Source organism: Saccoglossus kowalevskii, chromosome 3 (genome assembly GCF_978046115.1).
Source record: "Saccoglossus kowalevskii chromosome 3, keSacKowa6.1, whole genome shotgun sequence".
In the NCBI taxonomy this organism is placed as follows: Eukaryota; Metazoa; Hemichordata; class Enteropneusta; family Harrimaniidae; genus Saccoglossus; species Saccoglossus kowalevskii.
In genome coordinates this window covers 13,401,975-13,418,315 of record NC_140643.1, presented here as the reverse complement: position 1 = coordinate 13,418,315, position 16,341 = coordinate 13,401,975, and the positions used below count along the sequence as shown (strand labels likewise).

The 16,341-nt window shown below is 37.1% G+C and overlaps 1 pseudogene; it reads right to left on the bottom strand.

Moving 5' to 3' along the window:
- On the bottom strand, positions 1-8,290 carry LOC146747491 (ATP-binding cassette sub-family C member 9-like; annotated as a pseudogene).
- Positions 8,291-16,341: the final 8,051 nt, after the last annotated feature.

The following is a 16,341-nucleotide window of genomic DNA, read 5'->3' as shown; positions in this document are numbered from 1 at the left end:
TTAATCAGACGACCCTTTAACTAATGAGGCAAACATACTATCTTCTTTCTTGAGTAGATTCTGTGGTGTATCATATTCTATAACCTTGCCATCACTCAACACAAGTACAACGTCAGAGTCGAGAATTGTAGATATACGATGCTGAAGACAAGAACAGAACAGTATGTTCGCTAATTACAGTTTCCCCCATGTTTGGCGTTTAGCACGGAATGACGTCATATTGTGACATGTATATATATACATGTACAATATAAATTACCATTAATAGCAACATAAAGGAAAACAACACAAATGAACAATTTTATTGGTAGTACAACACATATTCACGAACCGTTTTCAAATCTATCGACGCTGTTGCTTCATCCATGACAAGAATATGAGCTTTTCTCAAGAATGCTCTGGCAAGACATATCAGCTGTCTCTGACTAACACTAAAGTTGTACCCACCTTCAGAAACGTCCGAGTCTGTAATGGAGTAAAAGTAAGTTTATTTGCATTTCATGGTCTCCGGGAATATTACGGTAATTATATCAAAAATAAATATTAAAAAAAAAATCATTGTGAAATTACAGAATGAAAAATCGTGATGATTTTTTTCTTATATCTCGTTCCCATAAATATTAGATTTTTTGCGGAGGGTAAAAATGAAATAAATTTGAAATCACTCAGATTTATTAAGAATTGATGTGGCCTGAATTATGTCCTCATCTCATGATAGGCAGGACACAGGAAATTGATTTCCCCCTAGCTACCAAATTATACGCAATTTTGCGCTGCTTCCACTACCTTTGTGCACGTTCTCTTTAATATTTAGTGAGAGACAACCCCCATGCGAGCAAATTTATCTGATCTTAACCCATTTAAACTATGTTTTCATCCTTTGTTGATTCTCAATAATTTGTCGTCGTTTCAATATTTTGATATATATGTTTTATATGATAGTAATAAATTCTACTAATGATTTCAACCATTATAATAATATATATATTTGCACAAATTGCCTTTTAAACATAACATTCTGTTAAGCTTTTGTCCACATACGCTATGGAAAGTTTGCATTAATAAACTCTCAAACAATAATGCTACATATCGCATAGACGTACCCAACTGGATGTCCAATCCTGATACAACTTCCCTCAACTGAGCAATTTCCAGTGCTTCCCATAATTCTTCATCAATTCTTTTACAAACTGGGTTCAAATTAAATCTTTGTTTCAACATAATAGTTAAGGAAACATGAAATCGTCAGGTGGAAAGAAAATATTTACATTTGGCACCATAACCAACTTTAAATGGATTAAACCTTCATTACGCTACTATTGTTCTTATAATGCGCATTTAAAAGTAACCAATTTAGTCTTTGAAAAAAATATATCAGAGTACCAATACAATGTGCATGCAATATGCATTGTGTAAAAATACATATATTACCTAATTGTTCCTTGAAATAACACTGGATCTTGTGGAGTAATTGCTAGTCGATTACAAAGTGTCAACAATGGTACACGGTTGATATATCAACGCCATCAATTACTATTCGTCCTGAAAATAGTACAACAGTGGGTAATACATGTGTAGTCAATCTTTGTGAGAGACGGTTATTTCATAATAAAAACAACACTTCTAACCAGGTCGTACAAAGTCACACCGGTCACTTTGCCCAACGTGGCCGCTTTGCACTTTAGTCAATTCGTGCCACAAGGCTACTTCACACCATTAGGTCAATTTGCAACCCATGATCACTTCGCACCACGAGGTCGTATTATACCACGAAGTTGTTTCGGACCACCGAGTTATTTGGTACCATACAGACACTGCCGTCTCATTCTTTTTTCGTTTAATTTGTTTATCAATTATTCACTGAGCATTTTTGATACGAGTGCTGATGTCCCCTGGGACGAAGTGAAATTTTGTCTTGGTTAGTGATAAATAAATAAAAAAGCAGTAATAATTTACCTCGGAAAGTGTCAATTATTCTAAATATTGACAATGCCAGAGATGATTTACCACTTCCTGTACGTCCACAAATACCGATCTAGAAATAATAATAATGAAATGTTATGTGATTTGTCATACATTTAACATAATATCAGTACATATAAAACACGATAGTGTCAGAATTTACACCCGCGCGCACGCACAGACACACATACATATATGTACACATATACTCAAGCATGCAACATTTACATGCATGATTAATTATACCATTACGTTAGTAAAATCAACATTACATCTTGTAAGTGGTAACTGGTGTATTTAATAAAGAATATAGGGTATACATAGGACACGATGACACATTATTATGCTAATCTGACCAAAGCCAGTTGCATTATGACTGTCAATAACAGTTTGAGTAAATTAACATGTTAATAACCAGAGGTTCATTCAATATAAAGAGCTTGTGTACAAACAGTATAATGTAGTTAGTATTTTTTACTCAATGACAACGTACAAAAAAACGAGTACTTAAAATGAGTCTATGTCGTTTGGCATAAATGACAGAGCAGAGTGTGTCCTGTTTGCCATTCGTTTGTATTAAATTAAACATCTTTGTTATTGCGATCTTTTCAAGGGACGTTTATATCTTAATGGGTAAATGAGACGTTGTAAAATAAACAATACTTTACACAGTAAACATAGGTGGAGTTTTGGTAATGAAATTAGCCATGATCACGTGATGCAGTCGCTGGGAGTGTGGTTTTAATTTAATTTAATGCATAAGTATATATATACACGCCCGCTACATCGATGACAACAGCATACAAATATTCAAGACACATCTTGAGATTCAAGTGCAGTACGTAATAATGAATCTACCTTTTGAGCCGCCTTGATATGGACATTTACGTCTTCTAATACAGGAGGTAAGCTATCAGCATAACGCACAGAAATATTTTGCAGCTTTACTGTACCAGTCACGTGGAGGGTTGTATATTCCTTAAAATGAAGGGAGACATTACATGTACATCAGTATGAAAACCAAGGTGTGCATGCTAGCAAAATGTCATTGATATTCATAGATCTCGATTATACTGACACTATTCTAGGTTTGCGATAATAAAACAAGTCAGTGTTAATATTCATTGACAATATTTGTAATGTTCATACGTTAACATAAGAGGTCACATTGCATAACCGATTACACGTATAACATCTATTGTGTGTTATAAGAGGGAAATAATTAAGTTTGAGTGTGTATATGACATATCGTTCATTCTATGTGAATTACCTTGATTTAGTTCATGCTCTATCTTTGTGTAATGCTCAACACGCTCAACAGAATTCATCTGCATTTCACAATCTGCCGACATGCGCACAAAGTATGTAAGATGACCTGATATCTGAAGATAAATAAATTGGAATTTCAATAACAAATGTCAATAAGCATCACAATAAAAAACTCGATATCGATTCCAACAAATCATCCATGGCTTAGTACCACTTAATGTTAGGGCATATGTAAGCGACAATCCTACCAAACTTGCTTCAAGACCATAAAATACACTGGATAGTAGTCCAGACAAGCCCGATATGAAAATAATGATTGCACCAATAAGTTCCTGTAAAGATCAAACAGTACTACACATCATCAAGTATCCAATGGCAAGTTGCCAGATCAGTTACAATCAGATATCAGGGATTCACATCACACTGACAGTTTCAAGCATAGTTATTTTAGCATGCCTGTGCTATATTATTCACATCTATTTTTTCCAACAATCGCTTTCGGAAACGTTTTTCATGTCTATATTGAAACAAGAAAAATATAAAAATGTACATAATTGTTGATAAGACAAACAATAAACCAGAAAGACATTCACTACCTACCACATGTATTCTATACAAACAAATCAAGCTAACAATAGGATAATTCGTAGATGAATGATTCATCCGTTGATTAACAACTTACGTTAGCAATTTGCTGATCTCAATAAGCACTATATTAAAGAAAACTAGCAGAATCTTGGCAAAACGGTCAATAATTACCTGTATGCTCGTATCGTGGACAGACCTCCTATAGTTTCTGAGAAATGTGCATACACAGGTGATCTTGTTATGCTAATAATCCGTTGCAGTTGTCTTAAAATAATAAATACAAAACAAAATGTACTGAATGGTTATATTTCTGTGACCAAAGACTTTGAGCATGTTCCTCGATTGAAAATAGCGTTTTATTTGAATCCTATATGCTTTTTTAAAGATTTCCAACTGTATTTAACATTCATATTACGACGAACAATACTACAATATAGTCACATAGCATTTGCAGACTACTATTAGATTTAACTAGGCTGTGTGTGGCTACTATCTCAAAACACCATACTGGACTAATACATACCTCGCAGTTGTGATATAGTATCATTGTATTAGGAAATACACAACTATTAATGGTGGAAACGAAGGCAAGAAATAATGGAGTAACAACAGTGTTGACGATAATAGCAGACAGGCAAAATAACGCACTGATAAATAATCCATGTATTGTAACCCACAATCTCTTTAACAATGAACACAATTAAAGGAAATATGTTATTTGTTAGTTCAAAAGCATGATACAATTGTCCCAGCTTGGCTTCATGAACAATTGACAATGAAGCCGCACACAGTTACGTTAAACAACTCACAAATAGAGAATAGAGAATAAGGATGATGCATGGTTTAGTCAAAGACATGATAATGACTTCATTGAGTCCATGGAGTTTGACTATATTTTAAACATAACTAGCAGTTAAACCATACATGGCTTGCTCTGTATACGTAAAGATGGGATAGATCATTGGATAAGATGGACTACAAAGGAAGATCACAAAAAATGGTCAGAAGATCACAGCATGGGGTGCGGAAGTTTATCTATGCATAGTAAACGCTTAAGTAGAATGTATAACATATATGGTAGTTATATAATTAATGTGTGCAATTATGCAAAGCAACACAGTCAACACTATTGTTATTGTATTTATCATTACTAGTTAAATTGTTAGAAATCATGACAGAAATATATTTCGCAGAATAGGAATAGTTGTCGTATGATGATATTCATATTTATATTTTCATGTACATCCAACAGCAAATACAAGATTTTTGAGACTAGTACCTGAATAATTTCATATTCAATCATGAATCAACATATAAGTTAGCTGTAAGTTTACAGTGTTCATACTTTAAGTATACAAGCAAGCGGGGCGCCAAAACTCTCCTGATATAATAGCATATGAAATAGTTTATAGAGTATCTCAACATCAATCAGGATGTCCTGAACACCACTTAAATGTAAACAAATATTTAATTATACAAATCTATATACATTTTGAAAAAGAAAATATCGATTATATTTCTTTTTGCCAAGTATATATATTAACAGACTTTACAGCTGCAATGTTATATATGAGCACAAAATTAACACTACAATTAACAGGGATGATACAAATTAGGAATAGTTATTCTGAATTACCTGATCTATTATATTTGTGTCATCAGAAAACCGAATAAGTATTCGTCCAACTGGTGTTGTATCGAAGAACCTCATTGGAGCATGGACAATAGTTCGAAGCAGCTTTATGTGTAATCGCTTGGCTCCAAGCAATGAAAATATGACAAGACAAGACGTCGCTAAAAGTGCCAATCCTATATATGTAAATGAAAATATAGCATATCCCCGGATGTAGTATTGCAGCTTGTCGTCTAGTTCATCCTGGATTATAGAATGAAACGTACCAACATTTTAGGTTCAGAACACTGTCAGATACTTCCAACTTCAACACTTTTTTTGTGAATATTTACTGTGTATCATATACCAGAATCTATCTATTTGGACAAGTTTTATTACCTGTGTTTTATTTTGGGTATTTTTACCCGCTTCTGACCACTTTGCCATCCAGAAGTTATTCAAGATAAGCGCAGTACCTTGTGCGAGAGCAATACATAGTGTTAAAACAAAACGAGTGGGTATCTAACAGCCCTGGCATATGCTAAATATACCCTCCAAGATATTGAACCAGTCTCACGTTCTTCCTCTTCAATCAATATTCCACGTTCATCTGCAGAATAGCGTTTAAGACACACAGTGGCATACTATGTTAATATTATGGTTATTCAAATAAATGCGAATGTTAAAACTGTTTTAGTATACCATGCATGGTAATTAGCATGAAAATGAGCCTAAACCTCGTAAAACTTGGTTAAATTAAGTTAAAAGATTATTCAATTATCAGTATAATAATCATTGGAAGTATAACATTACTTCGAATGAAACATTCATTTATATAATGAAATTAAAAAGACGAAAAACCGTATATTGATTCAGGAAATTCAAATTATATTTAAACTATACGTACCTTGCTTTGTGTCGTCGTCAATTTCCGTTTCCTACATCCTTTGCCTTATCATTCTCCTTGAATTGATAGAATATTCATCTTCTGAAAGAGTTTCCTTTTCAGATTCACTTATCAATGGCAGCATTCGTTCCCACTCTGCGTCTTGTTCACGGATCTCTTTGAATTTGCCTGATATCATACACCCATCCATAACAATCACCTAAAATACATACCCTATGTCATAAATAAATTGCAATATAATTTCAGGCAAAAATGTAGTTCTAATATATCACGAATGTACATTACCTGATCTGCGAATTTGAAATACTGTATTTGGTGCGTCACAAGAATGACAGTTCTGTTTTCTTTTTTCAGAAAGCCAAGGATTCCTTCCTTTATTAGATGAGAGCCGACGTGGACATCTAAAGCTGACAATGGATCATCCTGTCAGAAATACATATATTAATAATCAGTAATTCAATTATATTGACAAATGTTCAATGGTATCATCAATGGATAACATCTAAAGCTGACAAGGGATCATCCTGTCAGAAATACATATATTATTAATCAGTAATTCAATTATATTGACAAATGTTCAATGGTGTCATCAATGGATAACAATTTTAATATAGTAGTTCATGGTGGATACGTGTCAGTCATACCAATAATAATATATCTGTGTGGCTATACAATGCTCTTGCTACACTGATGCGTTGTTTCTGTCCTCCACTGAGATTTATACCTTTCTCTCCAATCTCTGTCTGATCACCAGCTGGTAACATATCTATATCTGGTTGGAGTGCGCAGACTTCTAGGATAGTGTTGTACCTAACAGAAAGACAAAAGATGTAAATATAAATTTGAAAATTAAGTATTTTATGTAAATTAAAATATGTCACTTACTTATAAAGCTACGGAACAGCTTTGTCAAGGTTTGAAGACTGATTATGCCTTAATATGTACTAATACGCGAGTTACATATTTTCAGAAGATTCTTTGGTTATACATACTACAGAGCAAACTAGTAAGTAGAACGATTAAAGTATTCATTAAACACACATGTCCCTCATTGTGGTTATTTTTTCTGTAAATCCAAACCAAAAAGCCAATCAAAAAGTCATACATGCTGTATACAAAATATCAAGTCGAACTTCTAAAAATGGCCTAAATTGTGGTTATCTTCGCGAGAAATCTAAGATGCCTATCAAACCACATGACTGATTGTATTTTAGAACTTTGGATGCTCGTTTAAAGAACTAAGAGAAGAAACAAAGAAACACACTTTTATTTAATTTTTGAAAAAAAGCTGGCGAATTCACGTGACAAACTTATTTTTTAAGAGTATGAAGAAGTTTAGTTGAGATGCTACATGACAAATTTCGAAGAAATGTTTTGACGTTCTATAGGGGGACTAACACATGACGGAAAATTTCATGTGACCGCTAAAATCTATATTCGCTTTATTCCCAATAAAGTTACAACAATATGGAAACACCTGGAAAAGACTGCTTGGACTATTAATTGAAAAACATTGCCATTCCGCTGGATGCTTCATCTCACCTTTGGGTGTTGAAATCACAACCAAATATAATATTATCACGAAGAGAAGCATTCTGCAGCCACGCCTTTTGGGGACAGTATGACAGTTGACTTCTTTCTCTGAAATAATAGTATTGGTAGCAGCATTAATAATAATTATAATAATAGATAAGGGATTTACAAAAAAATCTATATAGAAATAACTCGCAAATGATAGTTGAATCCAATTAATATATGGTACACAAATAATGACATATATTGACACAAGACCATGGCGGAGAAAGGGAAGCATGCAAGCAGTATAACAGTATAACACTGCAAACAAAACCGCTTTACCTTTTGAACTGAACGGATCCAGCTATTGTTTTCATTTCTGTGAGTAGTGCAGATATCAAGGATGACTTGCCACTGCCTACCATGCCAATTATCATTGTTAAGGAACCTTACAATAACAAAAAAACATGGCAATACTTGTCAGTGATATACGTTCACTGTGAAAGAACCAGTCAACAATATGTACTTTCAAGTATGTTGGATTTTAGTTTAATTGATGTAAATTTAGAGGGTTTTGAAACCCGCTTATTCACATAGTTCATACTCACCATAGACTCTGAACAATCAAAATGACTATTTTGAACTGTAGGCAGACTCAGACGCCGAGGTGTGGTGCGTTTCCGAGCAAAAACAGAAACTATAAAGGGTGTCCTCGTCCAGGACAATATTCCTTACTTACGACTACCACCCAGTTAAGACCTGTGAAAAAAACGGTGTCTTACCCTGCCAGTGTCGTCTCCATAACAAAAGCAACTGCTGATACAGTGACTGGGTCGGCATGCCCGAGGACGCTAGACCCAAACCCAAATTCTGGGGTAGCTAGCATTCCCCCCAAAAAATAAAAGAAAAGACGGAAACAATTCTACATGAGGACATGGGCCGAAAGCGAGATCTGGGAACATCCAACTCTCCACAACAATCTGCTGCTGAGACTGCTCTATTGTCTATGAGAAATCCCTGTGGTCGTCCGAAAAAGGTCAGTAACCAAAATTCCGCTATTACGGAATCCACCCTAAAAAGACCTTCCTCATTGAATTAGTCATCTCTCAGGTAATAATTGATAAAGACGATTTGCGTTCTCAAAAAGCCTGCCCTCAGTACATGCTCAAGGGGGCACTTGATGCAAGAGCCAATGAGTTGGCGATCGCACGGACCTCATTCGCTTGTACTTGGTGTCTCTGTGGACCCTGTGTTGAGGATGCCAGATGGTCGTAAACCTCTAACAATGTCACAGTGATCCACCTGGAAAGTCGGGAAGGGTGGTCTGTCCTGCTTATCCTGGCCATAACACATACACATGTGCTTGTTGCCATGCCTCAACTCCCTAGTACGGGTCTTGTAGTAACTCAACAATCAAACCTGGCAAAGAAGCAACTCCTCTGGATACTCCAGGCCGACAATGTTGGCCAGACCGGGGGATGATGATTGGCTGTGGATTTTATTCTTGGCGAAAAACACGATTCGTTTCTTTAGAATAGCTTGATTGTACATAAAGGCAACACAACCATCTGTGAAGGACAAGGCCCCTAGCTCAAAATGACACCTACAAGAGGCGAAAGCCAGTAGGAAGACTGTTTTCCACGTCAAATATTTCAGTGGTGCTGATCCCAGAGGCTCAAAGAGTGGTCTGCTTAGAGCAGACAATACCAATTGGGTGGTTCCCTCATTTGGGGTCTAGGCCAATAGGACAATCAGTTGGTGGTTGGGTGACAAGGCTGGCCATTGATTGCTGCATAGGACAAACCCAAGTCGTCAAATAAATGGACGAAAAATCAACTATCCGGCCAACAGAGGGATGGCATGAATCACCACTACACCAATCAATGTACGCCTGTCATGTAAAGTCATAGGCTGCATCGGTAGAATTCCTGTTCGCCCTGGCCAGGACGTTGGCAGCCCGCTCAGATAAACCCTCTGTCTTCGCGAGTCTACTGAGAGCGGTACACTGCTGGGCTCATTGGCAGTGCGCCGTCTGGTTGGGACAGTAGATACGGTATGTCCGGAAGTGTCGCAACTAACATTTCCAACAGTAGTGGAAACCAGGTCTTGGTTGGCCATTTAGGCGCCATCAGCGTCAAAGTGCAGGTGTGCTCCTGTCGAACATTCTCCAGTACCGGGTGAATTAGCGGGAAGAATCAAAAGGTGTACACATCCATGTGGATCCACAGGATTGACAATGAGTCCATGGCCCAAGCTCCTAGAGTCGGCATGAGTGTCATGGAGCTTGACATTCCGGGGTGTGGCAAACAGATCTATCTATGAACCGTCCCACAGAAGAAACAGTCTGGAGGTTATCCATTGGGGTATCTGCCACTCCATGTTCTGGAAGGTGGAGTGTAGTTAGCTCCACATTGTATCCCAGGCACCAAAGGAGAATTTAATCCATCAGAACCTACAGTGATGGGGATCTGGTCCTTGTTGATATAGGAGACCATTGCTGTGTTGTCTGTGCGAAGCAAGACTCTGTGGCCTTGAACTATGGGTAGAAAGTGTATCAGTGCTAAGTGCACTGCTTTCAGTTCAAGGTAATTATATGACAGCCCTGACTCAAATGCAGGGGCCATATTCCTCGGGCTTGTTGGTTCAATATGTGTGCTCCTCAACCTGTGAAGCATCAGGGAAGCATCTGTTCACAGTCAGAATCACAGTCGTGGCGAGTGGATCCAAGGGAACCCCCTGCCTGAGGTTGGCAATTGCCATCCATCAGGGCAAGGCATCCCTCGCTTGGTCCGAGAGTTACTCGCCTCTGTAGTTCCTGTAGGTGAGCCCGGTATTGCAACAAAGTGTGCTGTACCCGGAAGCTTTGGGGAACTACCCTGTGAACTGACATCATCATTGTGATGATATACAGCCTCTGTGTTGAACTCCGTGTACAGAAACACCAACTGCAGTGTTGAGTGTGGTTGAGACATTTCTCGATTTTCTAGGAAGCCCAACTGGTGCAGTAAATCCTGTGTTAGCCTTACTTGCTCGGCCAACAACCCATTGGATTGGTTGTGTAACAACGCCAGGTGCAGCAGCAGCACCACCTGTTTCAACACTCTGGTGAACACGTATGGAGCTATGCATACCCTGAAGGGGGCACCCTGAACTTGAACACTTGACCCAAATGGGCGAATCGAAGGAGCCGCTGATGCACTGGGTTCATTGGTATGTGCAGGTAAGCATCGCTTTGGTCTAGCAAGGCTGACCAGTCAAAAACGGTGTAAAACGGTGCTTGGTGTATTCATGCAAAATCGATCAAGAAGCACATACTGATTTAGTCTGCTTAAGTCCAGAACTAAATGCCAGTCACCTGCAGCTTTTGGAACTACAAACCCATGTGAGTAGAAGCCCAGACTTATCGCCAGGTCCTCTATCCTGTGTATAGCCCTTTGTAAGCAAACTGTCTACCTCCAGTTGAATTGCTTCTACCTTGCGGGGATCCCCTGGCAGCACTTCCAATTGGGGAGCAGCCCTAGCAACGCGACCAGTTTCGGAAACATGCACGTGACCCTGAAAGATATCCCAGGCCTTGGAATCCCAGTTGCCACACACGTTCTTGTTGCAAAACCCCGAGCCCCAAAACACACTCCAAACAGAAATGACATTTGCTATGGGGGTTTCAACCCGGCAGTTCCTGGTGGCAATTACCTGACAACCGATTCGGCTTCTGGGGCGACAGCCTAGGAGGTGAAGAGACCTTGGACTGCTTCCCTTTCTTCGTATCCATTTTTAAAACCACATAAGTAAAATGAACAATGCATGCATGAGAGGAACGAATTACAGTTAAAAGCTGACACAATGAGACGTAGCCCAATGAGCATCCGAGTTTTTTTGTAAACAGTGCACACATAAAATGACACGGGCCCCAAAAATAAGAAAAACTTATCCTACTAGCTACTGCGTCTGCTGTTACCAACGGTTCACAGCTTCCCAGACAAAACTCAGTCGAAAATCTGGAGACTGATATCACACTATTTTCCTTCGATGCACTCTCGGTGCGGAGAAAAACAGAAATGACTCTAAGGCAAGACGGCGTTACCCTCTTGACCTCGGCCACGTGTTACGTGGCGTGAAGAAAATCCATGAGGTCATGGGGCTTCCCCTGATTGCTAGATTTCTCTCTTCTTCATTGGCTGAATCACAGATTAATGCCTACAGTTCAATAGTCATTTTGACTGTCTAATACTGTTTACGTCTCAAACCTTATCTACCACAATAACGCTAATTGTATGCATAACACATTAAACTATACGCAACGTTTGAGTTAAATTATTAAATGGTATTATGATTATGAATTATGGCATTAGGTTATGAATTTAGGTAACCGTTATAAGATACATCATGACATTTTAAATACAATGTTTTCGAAAATCACTTTTGGTATGAGTGTTTCAAAATATTGAGTTGATTTTAAATATGTTTGTTTCATCAGTTGGTACATTCACAGTGTATTAAGAGTATATTAACTCAAACAGATTATATGAATTTAAATTGGCTATGGAACTATACGCAACACCAAACAGGAAACCTATAATTGGATGCAATTACTTTATGGAAAAAATGAATTAATTACAAGAAATCATGTATTGCACATTCGCTGTATAACAATGTTGAGTGTATATGTCAACGTTGTATTAAAATGTACATAATCAGCATAGGTATCACGAAGACAAGAAATATTGGAATGACGACAACTACAAATAAAATATGAACATTTTGAAATGATGGATTTCAAAAAGACAGAAATATTTACTAAAATTAAAGAATGGAAGTTCTTGTCACAACATTAACTTATCTCACTCCGGTTACCCACGGTACCAAGTCGAAAATAGAAAAAAAATTACAAAATAATCACTATTTACAAGGAAATGAAAACTTGACAACGACGAGGGACAATCTGTATTTTTTCAAACACATGTCTTGTGTAAAGTAAAAGTTACTAGCAACGAATGAACGGATTTGGTCCGCAAAGTTTTGAAATACCACTCGGGACGAACAGTTGCTCAGACGGGCGGTTGGGAGGTTTGACGGAAGAACAAATTATCAGTCCCCAGTAAAGGAAGTGGAAACTTTTTTCTAAAGAAACACACCGCCCTCATAGTGTAAATATTAAAAATCAAAGATATAGATAACGCTCATTTAAAAAAGGAAATCAGCAATCATTTAATTAGTGTTTTGATCTCTTTTAATATATTCTACTCCAAAACAGTTCGTTACCAACAAGTGTCAAATTATTATATATCAGCATTTGCGTAAATTATGGGTGTTTCAATAAGAGTATCCATCGTGCGTCAATCGTCCGCGAATCGTAGATCAATCGTACAAAGTAAAATATTAAATAGTTAGCTGTAACATCAGAAATAAAACCACTTAAAATGTGTTAATCTGAATATACAATCTACTAATATCTATGTAAGTATGCTTACAAATGCAAATCATAAAGACACCGGATTTCAACATCTGGTTCACTCCGCCGTACAAAATATACTCGCTATAATACATGTCATACATTCAAAGTTTGTCTCGGGCCCGATGTGGCAGGTTTTTAGAACTGGATATTGACACGCGGGACAAATTAAAGGAAATCACTGGAAAGACACCACCCGGACAAACACAAAAGTGTTTTACAGCCATCTCTTACCCCCCTCGATATGCGAAACGATACACTGTCTCGACCTAGCCTGATGTATGATCCCGGTTTATACCCGATATTATTTTGATCATTTTCCCCCAAACAAATTATCCCGAGTTCTTCGAGCTGATTTGAATGGCAATGTACCAGATTAGCCCCATAATTGCCCCTATATCATGCGATGACGAGGATCGGCTTTCTCACATAGTTGAAGTACACAGGTATGCGCCGCTTTTTTGAACCACCATTTTCACGGTCGACCCGATTTTAGGCCATTCATTATACTGCGGTTTCATTTTAGCTCAAGGCGCCCTTAACGCCGGGTCCAGATTTCAATTTGCCGTGGAGTACTCACACCCAAAATTCAGGTGAATACTTCATGTTTATGACCGATCTCTTGCCCGCGAATAATGAGAATCGTTAGGCAGTTTGTATCGACACCACCACGTACCCGCGTGCATGGCTTTGCATCTGTGAAGCCACCGCTAGAGTTAAGCATTCTCTAGTCATACCAATATCAAAATAGATTGTTAGCTGATTTCTATTTATTTCGTACACGTAGAGTAACATACCATAATATGTACGTTTTTTGGTGCGAGAATAATACATTAACTGATATGAGCTATCTACCTGTTTTCGCCGTTTATTGACGTTTTCAGTGATGCTCTGGGAAAACAATGGACCACGCCATATCTGCCGCTCGTGTGTGATGTTTCAATTACTGATTACTTTATTGTGGGTGGGAGCGAATAAGCTCCTTGGGGGTTTGAAATGGAATGAAAACGTGTAATGTAACTACTTGTTAAACAAACAATTGGTTGATTGTACGTCTACCTTCACCATTTTTAAGTAGTAAATACTGTGTGATAGTATGAATAAGCGTTACTGACATCTCAATGGGTCACAAGTGTCATGTCGTAATTCATTAGTTATCAATGAGATCTACGCCTCTTTGTGTAAACCCAATTTTATCTTTAACAACTGATAAACCAAATAAAGGTGCGGGCTAACATGTAAATCATTTACGAATTTCACTCCGCGATAAAGAGGTCCGGGAAGAGTTGACATTTTAAGCTGTAAATTCACCTGCCATAATAAGTTTGTCCTAAAATATGTATTTGCATAGTTAGGGTGCGTAATATCGCTAATATAGTCGTCATAGGATACTTGCACCGGTATAACTGACTGAAGAAACAACAATCGCCTTATATGAATTCACCTTGAAAATCTCGCCATGACGAAGATAGATATAAGTAATATGCATCGTTTTAAAGACCGTATGTATTCTATCTGAGTTGTGGTATACACAGCAGTTGGATGCATTGTGAAAAACTACAAAAATATAAACTGGCATCATGTACATTTAACGCTCATGTATTTTCTTCTTTCTCTATACTTTACGCTAGCGTAACAAAATATGGACTTTACATCGGTGTAAAATATCTGCCCTCGAAACTAACTTCTATAAGAAAAGTGATCTAATGACGATATAAACGACATTTGATATTTAAACCGATCATTTTGGTATGATTTGTTAATGACAATTGTAAAACCATTTTCCTAATGCAGCAGGCATTCAACTGCTTCTATTATGACTGTGACCATGCTTATTCTTATGTTCGGAACAATCACGGACATGCATATAGCGGGCATGTTACACAGAAGTTAAACATATTCCGCCAGGTTGAACTGTGTGAACGCAAGGAAAATTGAACCTGTAATCTCCGACGTTTGCTTTGGATAATGTCGGTAATTTTGAACCATGGAGCGTAGCACTGATCACCTCTATTAGCGAGTAATAAAGCCCCATAGAAATAACTCAAATATCAGCAATATTCCTTATGTTATTTATTTTCATGTATAAAAACAATTCGACCTGTTCCATCACATAATACACATTCATCCTTTCATTTGAAACCCAAATAAAAGACTATTTATAAAATGACAATGGACGGAATTTAGCAGTCACAGAAACACTATTTGGTAAAATCATTTTTTTAAAACATAGTGTAACCATTACAACCTTGCCCAACTAAGTAATAAATAACAAATACAACATCAGGATGGATACAAACTGACTATGTACTTGCTGACAGGTACGATCTTTACCGGGGAAAAAAAGCAAAGTTTTAAATGAATAAAATAACATATTTAGCGAAATAACATTTTGCGGGAAAAAATAAGCTAAATTTAAGTAGGAAAAATCTGGTAAAAAATAACGTATCGTAAGGCACATTGACGACAGCAAAGGTGACAGTAGTGTAAAAGCTGGTATAATTTCTGACCAGAAATGAAAAATAAGGTTAATATCAATTAATACTAAATGTATACTGACACGTTATAAAATATTATAACATGTTCACAATGACTTATACTACATATTAAAAATAATAATATCGAGTTATTGCACTGTTACCAGATCTTTGAGAGCAAAATAATACAACCTCTCCCTCGTGATTAACGTATTCATTTTGTATGCTTATTTCTATGTCTATAGGTTATTTTATTTCAGCCTACATTTTGAATGTTTAACCGGCTAGGCGAACACACATTTAACTTGTTTGATATTTGATAGAGATGAAAAGGATTCCCAGTTGACAATGATCAGATATACATAGTTTATGTTATTGTGTCCACAAGAAGGCAATTTGAAATGAATGTCACCACTGAATATCTTGGGGAAAAAAACACACAGGATACAATTGAATTTGACTGAGATCCCAAACGGATTAATTCTCTATCCAAATTCGAAAATGTTTAGAGTGACGACAACGAGCTGAATATATAAACAAATTCCCTACTATAGCATCT